Source organism: Rattus rattus, chromosome 2, assembly GCF_011064425.1.
Source record: "Rattus rattus isolate New Zealand chromosome 2, Rrattus_CSIRO_v1, whole genome shotgun sequence".
NCBI classification, from domain to species: Eukaryota; Metazoa; Chordata; class Mammalia; order Rodentia; family Muridae; genus Rattus; species Rattus rattus.
In genome coordinates, this window is record NC_046155.1 from 112,747,112 (window position 1) to 112,756,731 (window position 9,620).

The following is a 9,620-nucleotide window of genomic DNA, read 5'->3' on the forward strand; positions in this document are numbered from 1 at the left end:
TAGCACCAAATTTTTATTCTTATTAATTATTATAGATATTATTGTTTCTGAACGCTAGTGGGCTGATACTCCTTGTCTCTAAAATTGCAAGACATTTATTCAACTAGTTTTGAAATTTCCTTGGCAAAATAAACTTATAGAATTATTTACTTAATTATTTTTCTTATTTTATGCCATAAATAGAATGAAATTAACAAATATCACTGTAAACATAATACTAACTTTTCACTGCAGCTTTTTACTTGCATATTTCAATGGTGACTTTTAAATGAAATCAATTTTAGATAATATATTAAGAAATATTGTAAGGTGGGATAAATTACTGAATAATTAAGCACCTTCAAATAATTTGGATTACTACTCCAGAAGTGAAAAAGTTATCTTACAAGAGGAAAAGAATGGGAAAAGAAACGGAAGAAAAAGAAGGACAAAGGGCTAAAAAGAAGGATGGAAGGCATGGTAAGAGAAAGGAAGAAAATGAGAACAGGAAGAAACAAATAAAAGGAAAAGGAAATAAATGAAAAATGAGACGAGAGAGGCAAAACCCAGAAAAGTAATACAAGAAGATAGGAGACAGAATGAAAGTAAAAGACAGAGAAATTCAGTAATTAAAAAGAAACAGTAGAGATGGATACATGGTATTCTGTCTATAGCCAATGCAAAATTAGTGGTCTGTTTATTATCTTTCACATAAGAAATTCTAATTTCATATGAACATTTTTTCATATATTATTCTAGAAAATAGATATTTTAAAAGAGACAATTTATTACCTGGATGTATATATGTTAATCTGACTTATTGTATCCTTTTATTTTGTCTCCTTTCTTCCACCCCAATATCTTCCACTGCTCAATAAATTTATTACTCTTTATAAGTCTTCTTTTAAATTTTCCAGATTTTAGAAGTCATCCAAAAACAAAAACTAAACAATCATAGCATATATGCAAAGGGACTAATGAAGACCCTTGTAGATTCCTTGTTTATTTGCTTCAATCTCCGAGAGCCCCTATGGTCCCGTTTAGTTTAATTCTGTAGGCTTTGTTTTTCCTGGTGTCTTGAGACCCTCTGGCTTCTGGTATCTTTCCTGCACCTATCTTGCATGGGTTTTCTGAACTCTGAGGTTTTATGCATCTGTTGCCATCAGCTGACAGAGGAAGTCTGTATGTGATGCTTTGGGTTAGACCGATCTAAGAGTGAGAAGAATATCATCAGGAATCTTCCACTGACATGCTTTGCTTTTGGTCAGTATGTTTGTGTCTACCCTAAGGTTCTGAGTCATCCACCCTCAGTTCGGAGACCACCTATTCGAGGTGTCTGGTCATGAGCTCCCTCTGCGGCATAGAGATTTAAAGTTAGACCACTCATTATAGTTCACTACCATAAGTTCTGAGCCACTTTCATTGCCCTGCACACAGTCTGCAGGCAGGACACATTATAGGTGGACATTATTATGGCTGGAATAGTGCTGGGAAGTCCCACCCACTTGAAGCAGCAGTTGGCTGGACTGTTACAGAAAATGGGTTGTTAAGACTCTCGCCTCCTGCTGGGCAATCTTCTCTTGGGGTCAGCCTACTCATAGCTCCAGGAAGCATTCACTGCAGTCAGTTTCTGCATTGTCCCTAAATGTTCACTAATTCCAGTCTCTGGGTTGTGGTCTTTGCCCTTAGTACCTCCCTTCATGCCTAATGAAGTTTGTTCCAATCTCACCTTTCCCTAACAGTAGTTATGAGGGCATCTCCTGATTCATGTTTGTGCACTTCAAAACAGATAGTTTCCTTCTACTGGCTGCCAAGTCCAAAATCATGGGTATGTAGGGTTTGGAGGTAGTCTTATTGTACTGTCTAGTTTTGTGTCAACTAAACAATCTAGAGCAATCAGATAAAGTCCAGTGCTGAGGAAACACCGTCAGATCCAGCGAAGGTCTTAAATCGCCATGATCATCAATGAGGGAGGGCCCAGCACATTGGGTGTGAGATCCCTGGGCAGATGCACATTAAGTTCTAAAGGAAATGAAGGCTAGAGAATGCCAAGGGAAGAAAGCAAATAAGCAGCACCACTCCATGAACTCTGCATCACTTCCTGCCTGTAGGAGCTTGCCCAGTTTGTCCTAATTTCTGTCCTAACTTCTTGGTGAATATTGCTGTTGAAATAAACCAATTCTTCCCCAACATGATTTTGGTCATTGTGCTTTATCAGAGCAATATAAATAAACCCTACCTATGATTATTGCGTATGATATTTCCTTTGTTTACTATTTTGAATGCCCATCCTTTCAAAGATCAAACATATTCTGACGGTTCCTTCACCAACTGGACTCTCCTCCAGATATTCATTTCAGAACCGTTCCTGTCAATTGCACTTTGCTTCATCCACATCTTGTCTAGTTTTAGTCCTTCTTCTAATTGGTTGTTATGAATTGTCCTTCAGCAAATAGGGAGGTTGTACAGGTATCTCACGGCACTAACAAAAGAATCTTTTTATTTATATAATTATATTAGAATATCTATGTATGGAGCAGTTCTGTGGTTCTTGCATTGAATTTTCATGCTGATCTTCTTAGTAACTGATCTATTTTACATTCCCAACAACTCTTAGAAAGATTCTTTTTTTTTACATCTTCACCAGGATTTATAATATTAACTTTTCTGATGACTGTGATTCTACCCTACATGAAAATGAATGTGAAGAAAAACTTCCTACACATTTTTCTGATTTAATATTTTCAATATTATTTTATATCCTTATGGCAGTTTCCCTTTACCCTCTTTTACAAGTCCCATCCCATATTCCTCTCTGCCTACCTGACATCTACTCCTCTATTTCTATTTAGAAAAGGGCAGAACTCCCAGGGACATCAACCAAGCATGTCAATTTTCTGTAAGACCAGGTACTTTCTCTCATATTATGGCTAGACAAAGCAATCCAATTGAAGAAAAAGAATCACAAAAGCAAGAAAAATTAGTAACATCCCCTCCTTCCAGTTACAAGTCCTATAGACCAAGGTACACAACTGGAACATATATACAGAGGGCCTATATTAGTCTCATGAAAACTCCCTGGTTGGCAGTTCTCTCTGTGAGATCCTAAATTCCCAGTTAGTTGATTTTTTTTTTTTTTGTGGTGTCCTTGGCTGTGGACCTCCGTATTTCTTTCCATCAGTTGCTAATGAAAAGCTCTGTGCTAATAATTAGGCTAAGCATCATTCTGTGAGTATAGCAAAATATCACTAAGCATCATTTCATTTGCTTGCCTTCCTCCCTTCCTACTTCCCTCCCTCCCTCCCTCTTTCCCCCCTCTCTCTTTCTTTCTTTCTTTCTTCCTTTCTTTCTTTCTTCTTTTCTCTCTTCTTTGTTGTTGTTGTTGTTATTGTTATTTTTTGATATGGTTGTATTCTACGTCTCTAGATTTTCCAGCTTCTAGGCTCTGAACCTTCAGGAAAGGTCAGGGGTGAGCTACCTCTTGTACCAAGGATCTCAGACTAAATCAGTCATTCCTTGGACACTCCCACAATTTCCATTAGGCATTTACCCCAGCAGCTTGGGCAAGACAAATTGTATGCTGAAAGTTATGTGGCTGTGTTTCTTTTGTAGTCCCTTCAGTGGAAGTCTTGCCTGATTACAGGAGATGCTTATTTTTTCAAAAACCTAATGCCAAAGATATACAATTTAGTCATATAAGGTATGCTTCATCTCAATATTTCTTCTATAGCTTAATAGTTCTTCAAATATTGTGTACACTGTCAAAAATAAAATGAAAATAGTAACTTGTAGATGGACTCATGTAAATTTTTAAACAAATATCTTCATAGGACAATTCATAAAATATATGACTCTAGTATAGAACTTGATTTTAAACTAACAGAAGCTATGAACCAAATGGATTTGAGAGATATCTGTAGAACATTTCATTCTAAAACAAAAGAATATATATTCTTCTCAGAACCTCATGGTACCTTCTCGAAAATTGACCATATAATTGCTCATGAAACAGGCCTGAACAGATACAAGAAGATGGAAAGAATCCCACGCATCTTATCAGATCACTATGGACTAAGGCTGGTCTTCAATAACAACAAAAATGACAGAAAGCCCACATATACATGAAAGTTGAACAGTGCTCTAGTCAATGAGAACTTAATAAAGACTTTTCAGAATTTAATGGAAATGAAAGTATAACATACCCAAACTTATGCCACACAATGAAAGCAGTGATAAGAGGAAAACTCATAGCTCTGAGTGCCTCCAAAAAGAAACTGGACAGAACGTACATTAGCAACTTGACAGCACACCTAAAAGCTCTAGAATAAAAGGAAGCAAATACACCCAAGAGGAGTAGATGGCAGGAAATAATCAAACTCAAGACTGAAATCAACCAAGTAGAAACAAAAAATACTATACAAAGAATCAACAAAACCAGGAGCTGGTTCTTTGAGAAAATCAACAAGATAGATAAACCTTTAGAGAGTCTAAGGAGAGGGCACAGAGAGTGTATCCAAATGAACAAAATCAGAAATGAAAAGGGAGACGTAACAACAGAAGCCGAGGAAATTCAAAAAAAATCATCAGATCCTACTACAAAAGCCCATATTCAACAAAAGTGGAAAATGTGGAGGAAATGGCCAATTTTCTAGACACATACCAGGTATCAAAGTTAAATCAGATAAACCATATAAACAGTTCCCATAACTCCTAAAGAAAAAGAAGCAGTTACTAAAATTCTCCAAACCCCCCCCCCCAAAAAAAATTCTATCAGACCTTCACAGAAGACCTCATAACAATACTGTCCAAACTATTCCACGTATTAGAAACAGGAAGAGCACTACCCAATTCCTTCTGTGACAACTACACTTATACCAAAACCACATGAAGAACCATCAAAGAAAGAGAACTTCTGACCAATTTCCCTTAGGAATATCAATGCAAAAATACTTAATAAAATTGTTACAAACCTAACCCAAGAACACATCAAAACAATCATCCATCATGATCAATATGGTTCAATATACAGAAATCCATCAAAATAATCTACTATGTAAATAAACTCAAATGAAAAAAATAAAAAACACATGATCATCCCATTAGATGCTGAGACACCCCTTCATGTTAAAAGTCTTGGAAAGATCAAGAATTCAAGGCCCATACCTAAACATAGTGAAAGCCATATACAGCAAACCAGAAGCTAACATCAAACTAAATGGAGAGAAACTTGAAGCTATCCCACTAAAATCAGGGACTAGACAAGGCTGCTCACATTCTCCCTACCTATTTAATATAGCACTCAAAGTTGTAACCAGAGCTATCAGATAATAAAAGGAGGTCAAAGGATACAAATTGGAAAAGAAGTCAAAATGTCAATATTTGCAGATGATGTGATAGTATACTTAAGTGACCCCAACAGTTCCACCAGAGAACTACTAAGCCTGATAAACCTCTACAGGGCTAGCAGGTATGCCTTTGCCACAGCCCACATCCATGGGACCCACATCCTACAAAGAGAGAGAACTGCTCACCTCAGAAGGAAAAGAAATAAAAAGCCAGGAAGTCTTGGATCTCTTGAATGCCCCGATGAAGCTGGAAACTGTGAGCATTATTCATTGACCAGGACATCAGAAGAGAAGAGATTCAGTGGCACAGGGCAATAATCAGACAAATCAAGTGGCTCAAGCAGTAGCTATGCTGGAGCCTATCCCAGTTATGGGCAAAGAGACACCCTCTGGGAACTGAGATTGGACTAAGGGATGGCCTCACTTAGAATATACAACAGAAGAAAAGGCCCAAATTCCTTATAAGAGGAAGGACAATAACACACTCAAGAGGGGAAAACTATACTCCCCAGAGAACAAACAAAAAAACACACTTGGCCAAATGCACAAATGGACTTACATAGGGGATAAGAAGCTCATCCAAGCAGTCAAGGTATATGTAATGGAACTTAGGTTTTTAGCAAAGAGAGACAGTAGAACGGTGTTAGGTACATCAGCAAGTGAATGCTTATGTAGCCAAGAACAAACAGGGCAAGAGACCTAGGGGTAAATAACATGGGGTATATTGGGTGGCCGATTTCACAGAAGTTAAGTCAGGAATATATGGTTACAAATACCTGCTAGTGTTTGTAGATTCTCTAGAAGGGTTGAGGTTTTCCGCACCAAGCAGGAAAAAGCTACCGTGGTAGCCAAGAAGATAGTAGAAGAAATTTTCCAGAGGTTCGGAGTGCCAAAGGTAATTGGATCTGACAGTGGTCCTGCTTTTGTTTCTAAGGTAATTCAGGAATTGGTAAAGATATTGGGTACTAATTGGACACCCCATTGTGTGTACTGTACCCAGAGCTCAGGGTAGGTAGAGAGAATAAACAGAACCCTAAATAGACCTTAATTAAATTGAACTCGGAGATTGGTGCAGACTGGGTGGTGCTTCTTCCCCTGGCCGTGTCCTGAGACCAGAACAACCCCTATCATTTTAACCTGATCCCTTTTGAGATCCTTGGTGTCAACTCCCTTGGTGTCCACTGAGTTCTCCCTGGACGTATCTCAACACACTGAGAGGAACCTTTTCTTGAAGCTCTAAGCCTTCTAGTCAATACAATATGAGACTTGGCCCAAACTGTCTGCCTTATATGCTCCAGGAACACCAGAGACCCCTCACCATTTCCAGACTGGTGACTGAGTCTACATCCAGAAGCACCAGGCACAGTCGCTGGAACCTCAGACAAAGGGACCCTTCCTCATACTGTTTACCACTCCTACAGTCCTCAAGGTAGATGGTATTTCAGCTCTGGTGCATGCGTCCTATGTAAAACCTGCAGACACCCCACTTCCTGGGGACTCCTGCTACTCCCATGTGCCAGTCTGTCAAACCTGGACTGTGGTTTCAAACTGGAACTAGAGATGAGGTCACCTCCCTGACAGCCTCCAAACCCCTTAACATCTGATGAACTGCCCTCACTTTTGACCTGTGCAAGTTGGTGGCAGGACTCGACTCATGGAACATCCCCATCTATGACATGAGTGCTGGCAGAAGCAAACTGCCTATATAGAAGAAAGGGGGCTCTGGGCTCCAGGGGTGGCGATAGGGTGTGCATTCCCTGCACAGAAGTATCACCCGTGGGAGAACCCCACTTATATTAGCTCTGGAGATGGAAGAAACTGGGCAGAAGTTCACAGATGTAGGTGTTCAGACCACTTTTATTGTGAAGCCTGGGGATGTGAGTCTACAAGAAGACATGTACTGGAACCCCTCCTCCTCTTGGGATCTGATCACAGTAAAAATAAGTTACAGTACCGAGGGGCCCTACCAGGGGGACTGAGGGTATTGGGGTACGTTCTGTGCAAATGACATCTGTAACCCAATAATAATCAGATTCACTCAGAGAGGCGAAAAAACCCCAACAAGATGGCTAAATAGAAAAACTTGGGGATCCAGGTTGTAAAACTTGTGGTATGATGGTCAAGGCGAGAGAAGGGACAGCCAAGCAGGAGAGAGAGAGAGAGAGAGAGAGAGAGAGAGAGAGAGAGAGAGAGAGAGAACAAGAGAGAACGAGAACACTCAGTACTGGTTTGAAGCTTGGTTTAACTTGCCCCTTTGGCTAACCACCCTCATATCCACCTTGTTAAGACCCCTAATTGTTCTGCTTTATTGACCTGTATATTGAACAAGCTTATAGCATTCATAAAAGAGAGAATAGGCGCATGCCAAGAATATGAGACCCTGAGGACAGGACGTGAAGAATATGAGTTAGTCACCAGAGACCTCTGAGCATAGCTCCATGATTAGAGCTTGTAAAAGAAAAAGGGGGAAATGAAGGACCCTAAGATCTTTTGCCACCCACTGCCTCAGGTCAAGGCTTGGCCACTTTCCATTCTCCACCCATAGTTCTCCAGAGGAGCAGGAACATTCTTGAAAAACTGCAGAATGTACTGGCTGATAGTCACCTGACCCTCTGGTCCCAGATAGAGTTCGAATGCATGTCATATGCTTGCTAACCAATAAATTTAAAGGTCAATATGCTTAGCTAATAAATTTAAACTGTAATATTACCGATGTAACCTGTATAAAAAGAAAAGTATAAAAACTGCTTGTTATAGCCATTCGGGGTCACCTTCTAGACATTCGCCACGAGGGACTGATTGAGGGTCGACCATACCTGATCCTGTTCCCTTTCCCTTCCCCCACTCACTCCCATCTACCACTCTTTCTCCCTCTGGCTCCCATGATTATTTTGTCCCCCTTCTAATTAGGATTGAAGCACTTTAGTTTTTTAATATCTCATTATTTTCTACATATTTTAAATATTTTTTATTATGTATACATCATACAGCTTTTGTCTGCATGTATGCCTGCAGGCCACAAGAGGGCACCAGATCTCATTACAGATGGTTGTGAGCCACCTTGTGGTTGCTGGGAGTTGAACTCAGGATCTCGGAAGAGCAGACAGTGTGCTTAACCTCTCTGAGCCATATCTCCAGCCCTCTAAGCCATCTCTCCAGCCTGAAGTGGTCCCTTTTTAACTTTTATGGTCTGTAGTGTGTATCATGGGTACTCTGTACTTTTTGGCCTTGGCACATAATGTACCAGAGGACTGCCTTGTCCAACTTCAGTGGGAGAGGATGTGCCTAATCCTATAGAGAGTTGATACCCCAGGATAGGGGATGAGTGGAGTAGGGGATAGGGGACCATCTCAGAGGTGAAAAGGAGGGGGGAAAATTCTAGAAGAGGGACCTGGCAGAGGGGCAACATTTGAGATGTAAAAAATAAAATAAAAAATTTAAAACATGAATAAAATAAAAATAAAAAACAAAAAAGCTTGCAAACAACAATAACACACCCAAATTAAAATATAATCACACAATGAACTTATTTACAATTAAATTTTGCATTTGAAATGATTCTGTAGAGATTCACATTAAATTTTACTCTTTCAGTATTGAAGATATTGCATACACTTAACTTCTAGCAAAATGAAAAAAAAGCATTTCTAATAGTTGAGATGGTGTTCTGAAAAGGGTAAGGGAAGAGAATCAAAAATTAGAAAGCAAAAGAAGAGGGTACCTGGGTTCAGCTGAAGCTGCAGTCTGTTCCTCCCCAAGAAACACACTTTGACAACAAATGGGAAAGATCCTGAGCTGCCTGATCCTAGTCCTTATGAATCGGGGCTTAATGTTCAAAAGAAATGAGTGTGAAAAAGAAAACAAACAACCCAAATAATAAAAGGAAAAACTCCAAACCATAAATAAATAAATAAATAAATAAATAAATAAATACCCAAATGATAAAACCACAAGAAAAGGGACTGAACAGGCAGAGAATTCTCAGAAGACACACTTTTAATAATTCTCTGTAGTGTTATAACCTAACATTTAAGGGAAAGGCAAATTTAAACTGGTTTAAATTTCCATCTCACATGGGTCAGAATGCTCATCATAAAAGGACAACAAGGTTCTGCTTAGGATGTGAAGAAAAGGGAGCCCTTATACACTGTTGGAGGGGAACTTAGTGGTGGCAATGTTAATGAAGTCAGTAGGGTTTTTGTTGTTGTTCTTTGGTTGTTTGTTTAGATGTGTTTTTGAGATAGGGATTCATTATGCAGCCTCAATAGTGTTTTCTAAAATTACTAAAAGTAGATC